Source organism: Melanostigma gelatinosum (genome assembly GCF_949748355.1).
Source record: "Melanostigma gelatinosum genome assembly, chromosome: 6".
In the NCBI taxonomy this organism is placed as follows: domain Eukaryota; kingdom Metazoa; phylum Chordata; class Actinopteri; order Perciformes; family Zoarcidae; genus Melanostigma; species Melanostigma gelatinosum.
This window is the reverse complement of record NC_136639.1, coordinates 327,195-337,500: the sequence shown is the minus strand read 5'-3', so window position 1 is coordinate 337,500 and position 10,306 is coordinate 327,195. Positions and strand designations below refer to the sequence as shown.

At 45.6% G+C, this 10,306-nt stretch overlaps 1 pseudogene across 1 annotated transcript in view; it reads right to left on the bottom strand.

The window, feature by feature from the left end:
* The window catches only part of LOC306778461 (dynamin-1-like), a 44,830-nt pseudogene that overhangs the window by 19,360 nt on the left and 15,164 nt on the right, over positions 1–10,306 (bottom strand). The window contains exons 14-15 of the transcript XR_013773157.1: positions 9,997–10,008; positions 9,738–9,851 (exon numbers count right to left, since the gene is read on the bottom strand). The product of XR_013773157.1 is annotated as a dynamin-1-like (transcript). The remainder of the gene's footprint in view (positions 1–9,737; positions 9,852–9,996; positions 10,009–10,306) is intronic.

Here is a 10,306-nt window from a genome sequence, read left to right as displayed (position 1 = left end):
TGTCTCATGTGTTAAACCTTAGTGTCTCATGTGTTAAACCTCTGTGTCTCATGTGTTAAACCTCAGTGTCTCATGTGTTAAACCTCAGTGTCTCATGTGTTAAACCTCAGTGTCTCATGTGTTAAACCTCTGTGTCTCATGTGTTAAACCTCTGTGTCTCATGTGTTAAACCTCTCTGTCTCATGTGTTAAACCTCTCTGTCTCATGTGTTAAACCTCTGTGTCTCATGTGTTAAACCTCAGTGTCTCATGTGTTAAACCTCTGTGTCTCATGTGTTAAACCTCAGTGTCTCATGTGTTAAACCTCAGTGTCTCATGTGTTAAACCTCTGTGTCTCATGTGTTAAACCTCAGTGTCTCATGTGTTAAACCTCTGTGTCTCATGTGTTAAACCTCAGTGTCTCATGTGTTAAACCTCAGTGTCTCATGTGTTAAACCTCAGTGTCTCATGTGTTAAACCTCTGTGTAGGAGCGGTCGGTCGATTAACGCGCATTCTCTCGTAATGTCACTTCGAAACTTTATTTTATTCGAGAACAGCATCAGAAGCATACATGGAAATGATCTTAAACAGAAAAGCCCGCTTTGTCTCCTAATGCGGTTTCGTAATGCGTAATGCTTAATGCGGTTGAAAAATAGTTAGCCCTTCCGCTCTCTAGTCGAACGAACACACCTGCCTGTCCTCAGGTGAGGTCTACATAAAGAGTCAACGCCCCCTGACGTCATCATTGTGTCACAATCATTTTGGTAGTAACGTCCCAACAGGTTCAACAGTAAATCATAACCAGCATGGTTTTATGTACAATCAGTAGCATGACCATAATTTCCCCAAAAGTATAGAATGTACCGGTAAAACACAAATCCGAGTAATGGCTTCTACACTCCGGCCCCTAATTGACCGGTATAGGGCAATTCATACATTTATACATAGGAAGCCTATTCTTAAGAGTCCTTTGTGACAATATTCAAAACTATCACGTGTCCATGGAATTTCAAAAATAAGCCAAAAAATGTAATCCATTTAGTTTCCGCGAGTCCATTTCGCCAAACAAGTTCATAAGATTTCGGCAAAAGGTTCAACGAAGAAAAAAGTTCTTGAGAAAAGGATAAGAAAAAAGAGAGAAAAGGTTCAACTAAAGTCTCTTCAGGTGTCAAATACAAAAAAGGGCCAAGGGACTTGTCTCATCAGGTCATGTTCTGTAGAAGGCACAGCTTTGTGATGGGCCTTTCCAAGGTGCCATTTTGTGTCCTGATCTTGACTCGACGTACATGTCCTTTTTTGTCGGGGAAGATTTCCGTGATTCTGCCCATGGGCCAGGAGTTGCGTGGTGAGCTCTCATCAATGATCAGCACTATGTCTCCATGCTTTAGGTTCCTTTTAGTTTCATTCCATTTCTGCCTCTCCTGTAGCAATGGGAGGTACTCTCGTGTCCACCGTTTCCAGAAGAGATCAGCTATATATTGGGTCTGTTTCCATCTTCTTCTGGAATAGGTGTCACTTTTGTCAAAGAGTCCAGGTGGAAGAGTCGGCCTTCGCTTCATTTGAAGCAGGTGGTTGGGTGTCAGGGGTTCTGGATCTTTCACATCCTGAGATAGGACTGTGATGGGCCGGTCATTCATGATTGCCTCTACTTCGCATAGAGCTGTTTGGAGACTTTCGTCATCCAGGGTCTGTTCCCTCGTGATGGAGTAGAGAATCTTTTTGATTATCCGGATGAGCCGCTCCCATACACCTCCATGATGAGGACCATAGGGTGGATTGAATGTCCATTTAATACCTACAGCGTGCATCGAATGCTGGATTTTGCTGAGGTCAAGGTGGGTAAATGCTTCGCGAAGCTCTCGTTCTGCCCCAACGAAATTTGTGCCGTTGTCAGAAACAATCTCCTTCACTTGGCCTCGTCTGCAGATAAAACGTCGGAGTGCAGAAATGCAGGAGTCTGTATCCATTGAGTAGGCCATCTCCAGGTGTACGGCTCTGCATGAGAGGCACGTAAACAAGGCTCCATATCTTTTTACTTTGCTGCGGCCACGCTTGACTTCTATGGGGCCAAAGTAGTCCAGTCCCGTGTGGGTAAAGGGTGGCAAGTCAGGTGTTATCCTGTGAAGAGGTAGGTCGGACATCTTTTGTGTCATTGCGGTGCCATGCCATCTCCTGCAGAGTACACAATCCCGTGTTATCCTTCTTGCAGCGGAATTTGCTCTAAGGATCCAGTATTTTGTTCTGAGTTTTGCGATCATTTGATTTCTTCCACAATGACCCATTGAGGCGTGTATGTGGTGTAGCAGTATCTTTGACAGGTGATTGTCCTTGGGCAAAATGGCAGGATGTTTGGTTTCCTCTGGCATTGCCAGCTTGCTTAGTCTGCCGCCAACTCTCAGGATTCCCTGTTGGAGGATGGGATCTAGTCTGTAGATCCTACTGTTTCTCTTTACGGGTAAGCCCTTTTGTAGAGAGGTCACCTCATCCTGGAAGGATTGTTGTTGAACGTAGGACACAAGTGCTTGTTCGGCCTTGCTTAAATCCTCCACCGACAGCCGTGACCTAGGTGGGTCTGAGTCACTCGTTTTTTCCTTTTTTAGGTTCAATTGTCTCAGACGTTCTTTGAATTTTAAGAGCCAGGCTGATGATCGAATCAATTGGTCCCATGATGAGAAGTGCTCAATAAGACGAGTCAGTGGACTTTGAATCTGCCGTGCACTTGTAGTGAAAGCTCCAGCCACCTTCCTGACCTCCGGGTCACCGTGGGACAGTGTGGGTGGTACCCGGATCACTGGCCAGTCTGTTTCCGGTTGCATCAGAAAATTTGGACCCCTCAGCCAGTGTCCTTCTTGAAGGAACTTCTCAGCTTTCATGCCTCTTGATGCATTGTCTGCAGGGTTGAGTCCGGTCTTTATGTGGCGCCATTGGCCTTTGTGTGTCAGATCCCGAATAGTGGTCACTCTGTTAGCCACGTAGGTCTGAAACCTTCTGGCGTCATTTTGGATATATTTTAATACGGCGGTGCTGTCGGTCCAGAAAACTGAGTCTCCGAGGGTTGACTCGAGCTCTCTCCTTAACATCCTGTCCATCCTAGCAGCGAGGACTGCACTGGCAAGCTCCAGTCTTGGGATTGTCACCACCTTTAAAGGTGCAACTCTTGCCTTCCCGATCACAAACACAATGTGAGGTAGTCCGTTGTTACTGGTCAGCTTCAAATAGCTGACTGTCCCGTAACCTCTTTCGCTTGCGTCGCAGAAGTGGTGCATCTGTGCTCTAGTAACCTCAAAATCTGGTGGCTTAAAGCATCTCTTGATTCTTAGACTGGAAATCAGGTTAAGATCTTTAAGCCACTCCTTCCATCTCTCTGTGTAAGCAGTTGGTATCGATTCATCCCATCCACAATTCAGCTTGCACAGGTCCTGCAGTATTCCTTTCCCTGTCAGCATGACTGGTGCTATGAACCCAAGAGGATCGTATACTGAGTTCAACACAGACAAAATGCTTCTGCGGGTGACCGCTTGTTGTTTCGAAGTGACATTACGAGAGAATGCGCGTTAATCGACCGACCGCTCCTACAATAAGTTGAAAAATAGCCCATCAGAACGCCAGTCAACGTGGGCATGAGAGAAGGAGGCCCGGAGTCACGGTCGCTTGGATTGATCTGGACTGCGGCCAGGATGCCATTTCACCGGTACCGTGAGTAAACGAGTGGATGCGCTGTTTTCCGAACCTGGTTACGATCAAACATTAAAGTGACAAAGGAAACGAAGGAAATGTTTGATGAGCAGACAAATAAATCCATAAACTGCCTTTAAATTACGAAACCACTGAAACTATAAATGGCAGGACGCTGATCAATAGCGCTGCACGGAAACGGAAACAAAGCACGGCCGTGCGCATGAAAATAAATAAATAAAGAAGTAACCGAAAAACTAACGAATATTCCAACAAAAGGTGTCGGAATTACTTGGAAAAATTCCCTACAAACGAATATTAAAGGCTAAGAACGAACTGATGGCAGAAGGAAGTGAACGGGCAGTCACTGAAGCCGGTGTTACTGAGATGGACGCCGCACAACAAAGGAAAGCGTTTAAATCACTCAGCGCAACACGTAGAGGGAAACTCTCACACTGTACACGGAAAATGAATGAGATAAAAACAATGATGAAAGACGGTGCTGATGTTGACGATGTTAACGAAGCTGCAAATGAATTTCTAAGACTGCTGGATGAATTTAAAGTATCTCATGAATCTGTTCAGTTATTGCTGCCTGAGGATGTGAGAATGAATGAAACTTTGGACTGGTATGAGCCAAAAATGGCTGATTACGAAGCTTCTATGGCTAAAGTGGATCAATGGTTAACACCTCAGCCGGACCCACAGACTCTTGTGCAGGCTGGGGACAGTGTCTCACAGATTGGCTCAAGGAGTTCTAAAGGTTCCAAAAGGTCCAAATCTTCATCTGTGGTTTCAGCACGCATGAAGGTAGCTGCAGACAAAGCTGTTCTGCAGGCCAGAGCTGAGGCTCTTAAAAGGAAACATGAGCTGGAAACGGAGATGCACCAGCTGGGTTTAAAAATGGAAACGGAGAAGCATCAACTAAGTTTAAGAATGGAGTCTCTTGACTTGGAAGCAAACATTGCTGCAGCTGATGCGAGGCTCAAGGCTCTGGAGGAATTTGAAAATGATGAAGCATCAGAACCCGGAAAAGAAAGGGAAGAACGGATAGATGAATCTGACAAAACGGAAGAAAGCCTAGCACAGCTGGAGTATGCACAGATGGGAACCATACCTAAAACACCATTACAGAGATTGATGCACGTTCGGTACCGACCACTAACTGGAATCACAAGACCGTCTGAACAACAACCAAGAGCAACAAACCCTCACACAAGCAGAGCTGTGGTTTCTGATGGACCACGCAGACGAGGCGAATCCACTCCCAGAAGTGAAATGGCTCAGAGCGTCGATCTCACAAACATTATACAAAGACAGACAGACTTGACGGACCTGCTAGTGATGCAGCAGAAGGAATCTAAACTCCCAAGAAGGGAGGTTCCGGTGTTTGACGGCGATCCTCTCGCTTTCAGGCCATTTATGAAGGCTTTTAAGCACAACATCGAGGACAAAACCAACAGTGACGAGGATCGACTGTACTTCCTGGAACAGTATACTGCTGGACAGCCAAAGGAACTAGTTCAAAGCTGCTTTCACATGAACGCCACGACTGGTTACGAGGAAGCAAAGCGCCTGCTTAAATATCACTTTGGTGATGATTTCAAAGTCATATCTGCATACGTTGAAAAGGCTTTGAACTGGAACCAAATACGAACGGATGATGGAAAGGCACTTCATAGCTACGCCCTCTATCTAAGAGGCTGTGGTAATGCAGTTCAGGACCTCCCATACAGGTCAGAGCTGGACTCGCCATCTAACATGAAAAGGCTTGTTTTCAAACTCCCATTTAAACTTCGAGAGAAATGGCGGTCTGCTGTATGTGACATCACTGAAAGAACACAGCAGAGACCTACATTCCATGACCTTGTTCGGTTTATGGAAAAACAGGTCAGAATCATTCAAGATCCCGTCTTCGGGGATATCCAGGACCCTGCCGGAAGCACAAATGAGAGAATATCCAAAAGAGACTTACCATATATGAGAGCTAGCAGCAAGAAAAGCTTTGCTACGACTGTTGTGCCCAAGACAGAAACCAACAAGAACCCTAATGCACGGGAAGGGGCAGACAGACCAGAGGGCAGTCGTACAGCCATGGACGCTTTCGTCAAGCCCTGTGCTTTTTGTAAAGGAAATCATGTGATGGAAACATGTGAAATAATAGCAAAGATTCCCCACAAGGAGAAAATTGAGCTGCTAAAGAAAAATGGACTGTGTTTTGCCTGCTTGGTCAAAGGTCATATGAGTAAAGAATGCAAGAAACGTCTCGTGTGTCGTTCCTGTGAGAAGAAACATCCCACGGTCTTGCATATAGAGAACTTTACTCCAGGAAGTACCAAGCCAGCAGCTAAGCATGACTCAGACACCAGGAGCAATTACATTGCTAGAGTTTCATCAGCAGCCCAAACAGTGGACAGAACCACAGACTACAAGTTAGCAGTGGTACCTGTAAAGATAAAGGCACATAAAGGCAGCTGTTTGATAGAAACCTATGCGTTTCTAGACCCTGGAAGCACTGCTACCTTTGTCACGGAAAACCTGATGGAACAGTTGTCCGTCCGAGGAAAGAAAACAGAGATCTTACTCCGAACAATGGGTCATGAAAAGCCTGTGAAAACCCAAGCAATAAGAGGACTGGAAGTATGCAGCCTGGATGGCAACAGCTTCATAGAGCTTCCGGAAGTCTTCACACAAGAGGCCATTCCTGTCAGTCAAGAGAACATTCCTACAGAAATGGACATAAAAGGATGCTCTTATCTAAAGGGGGTCCAACTAAGAACCATCAAGGCTGAGGTAGGCCTATTGATCGGTGCAAATGTCCCAAAGGCTATGGAGCCACTGAGAGTGATCAACAGCCAAGGGGAAGGGCCCTACGCAGTCCTAACAAGCCTAGGTTGGACTATAAATGGACCACTCTGCAGTACTGCACCTATGGATGAGCATGGTCGACCACAGATAACGTCCAATAGAATATCAGTGGCCAAGCTGGAAGAGCTCCTGATACACCAATATAACCAGGACTTCTCAGAATTGGCCTACAATGAAAAACAAGAACACTCATTTGAAGATAAGAAATTCCTACAAGTGATGAACAACTCAGTCAAAAGGAAAGAAGGCCACTACGAAATACGACTTCCGTTCCGCCAGGATAACATCAGCCTGCCAAACAACAGGAAAATGGCGGAACAAAGAGTATTAAATCTTGCCCGCAGATTCCAGAAAGATGAAGCCTTTCGGAAAGACTATAATGGCTTCATGAGTGATGTCTTGAGGAAAGGACATGCAGAAAGAGTGCCAGAGGAACAGCTCCATCGGAAAGATGGAAGACTGTGGTACATCCCTCACCATGGTGTCTACCACAAAAGGAAAAAGACAATCCGGGTGGTGTTCGACTGTACCTCCTCATTCCAAGGAACTTCGCTGAATCATGAGCTGCTACAGGGTCCTGACCTTACGAACACCTTGCTGGGTGTACTCCTCAGATTCCGACAGGAGCCAGTAGCAGTGATGGGGGACATCGAAGGAATGTTCCATCAAGTAAGAATACCTAAACATGATGTGGACTTCCTCAGATTCCTGTGGTGGCCAGACGGCGACACCAACCAACCGCTAGCAGAGTACCGGATGACGGTGCATCTCTTTGGAGCGGTCTCATCCCCGAGCTGCGCCAATTTCGCACTGAAGCGGACAGCCGATGATAATGAAGGAAAGTGTAGTGCTGAAGTTCTCAACACCATTCGTCACAACTTCTATGTAGACGACTGCCTCAAATCTGTCCGAAGCGAGAGCCAGGCAATCTGCCTGGTGAAAGAGCTCAGATCAGTATGCACCACAGGTGGATTTAGACTCACCAAATGGACCAGTAACAGTCGAGCAGTCCTTGCCTCTGTAGCAGCTGAAGAGAGGGCAAAAGAGGTCAAAGATCTAGACCTCGACAAAGACAAACTGCCCATAGAAAGGGCTCTTGGCATGCGATGGGACATTGAGTCAGACACGTTCTTCTTCTCGATCACCCCGAAACAACAAGCGGTCACCCGCAGAAGCATTTTGTCTGTGTTGAACTCAGTATACGATCCTCTTGGGTTCATAGCACCAGTCATGCTGACAGGGAAAGGAATACTGCAGGACCTGTGCAAGCTGAATTGTGGATGGGATGAATCGATACCAACTGCTTACACAGAGAGATGGAAGGAGTGGCTTAAAGATCTTAACCTGATTTCCAGTCTAAGAATCAAGAGATGCTTTAAGCCACCAGATTTTGAGGTTACTAGAGCACAGATGCACCACTTCTGCGACGCAAGCGAAAGAGGTTACGGGACAGTCAGCTATTTGAAGCTGACCAGTAACAACGGACTACCTCACATTGTGTTTGTGATCGGGAAGGCAAGAGTTGCACCTTTAAAGGTGGTGACAATCCCAAGACTGGAGCTTGCCAGTGCAGTCCTCGCTGCTAGGATGGACAGGATGTTAAGGAGAGAGCTCGAGTCAACCCTCGGAGACTCAGTTTTCTGGACCGACAGCACCGCCGTATTAAAATATATCCAAAATGACGCCAGAAGGTTTCAGACCTACGTGGCTAACAGAGTGACCACTATTCGGGATCTGACACACAAAGGCCAATGGCGCCACATAAAGACCGGACTCAACCCTGCAGACAATGCATCAAGAGGCATGAAAGCTGAGAAGTTCCTTCAAGAAGGACACTGGCTGAGGGGTCCAAATTTTCTGATGCAACCGGAAACAGACTGGCCAGTGATCCGGGTACCACCCACACTGTCCCACGGTGACCCGGAGGTCAGGAAGGTGGCTGGAGCTTTCACTACAAGTGCACGGCAGATTCAACAGTAAATCATAACCAGCATGGTTTTAGGTACAATCAGTAGCATGACCATAATTTCCCCAAAAGTATAGAATGTACCGGTAAAACACAAATCCGAGTAATGGCTTCTACACTCTGTGTCTCATGTGTTAAACCTCTCTGTCTCATGTGTTAAACCTCTGTGTCTCATGTGTTAAACCTCAGTGTCTCATGTGTTAAACCTCTGTCTCATGTGTTAAACCTCAGTGTCTCATGTGTTAAACCTCAGTGTCTCATGTGTTAAACCTCTGTGTCTCATGTGTTAAACCTCTGTGTCTCATGTGTTAAACCTCAGTGTCTCATGTGTTAAACCTCTGTGTCTCATGTGTTAAACCTCTCTGTCTCATGTGTTAAACCTCAGTGTCTCATGTGTTAAACCTCTGTGTCTCATGTGTTAAACCTCTGTGTCTCATGTGTGAAACCTCTGTGTCTCATGTGTTAAACCTCTGTGTCTCATGTGTTAAACCTCAGTGTCTCATGTGTTAAACCTCAGTGTCTCATGTGTTAAACCTCAGTGTCTCATGTGTTAAACCTCTGTGTCTCATGTGTTAAACCTCAGTGTCTCATGTGTTAAACCTCAGTGTCTCATGTGTTAAACCTCTGTGTCTCATGTGTTAAACCTCTGTGTCTCATGTGTTAAACCTCTGTGTCTCATGTGTTAAACCTCAGTGTCTCATGTGTTAAACCTCTGTGTCTCATGTGTGAAACCTCAGTGTCTCATGTGTGAAACCTCAGTGTCTCATGTGTGAAACCTCTGTGTCTCATGTGTTAAACCTCTGTGTCTCATGTGTTAAACCTCAGTGTCTCATGTGTTAAACCTCTGTGTCTCATGTGTTAAACCTCAGTGTCTCATGTGTGAAACCTCTGTGTCTCATGTGTTAAACCTCTGTGTCTCATGTGTTAAACCTCAGTGTCTCATGTGTTAAACCTCAGTGTCTCATGTGTGAAACCTCAGTGTCTCATGTGTGAAACCTCTGTGTCTCATGTTTTAAAGCCTCCAGTCTGAGCTGAGGGAAGACGTTGAGATGTGTAGAGATAGTTTGTTATAAAGTTCACTGAGACCGTTATGATGTGAAGTTAACAAAAGAGAATAACGTTACCTCCAGCCACTCTTTCCTTTTTCACTTTCATTCATTTTTCTAAAATCAACCACTTTCTTGGAAGATGCAAGTTTTTCAAAAATGATTTACATGTGCGTGTGTGCGTGTGCGTGTGTGTGTGTCACCTCATCATCCTTGTACCAGGACAGCGTCTCGGCTGTCAGAACGAACCAGTACTCTTTAGCTCCTCCCTTCATGATGCTGATGTTGTTGATGGTCAGCCAACCTTTACGGATCACCTGCACACACACACACACACACACACACACACACACACACACACACACACACACACACACACACACACACACATTATATATCATGATCAAGTGTAAATCAGTGACATCACTTCACACACACACACACACACACACACACACTCACCATGATCTCGTCCTGGTTGCGTGGTAACAGAAGGAGGGAGAAAAGACAAGAGGAACATGAATAAAGACTCCAGATCTCCACAGACCTTAAAGGTTAATGAAGTCCTTCTGATTCGGGACTCTCTCACACTTTCTGCAGACTTTGCCTCATGGAATTACCCACAATTCATAGCTTTGTGGTGTTGAACTGTGGGTTAGCGGGGAAAGCCCGGTCCACAAGAAGAACAGCGTGTTTAATAAATGAACACGGAAACATTATTAAGGACTTAAGATGAAACATAAAACACATTAAATCAGATCAATACATGTAT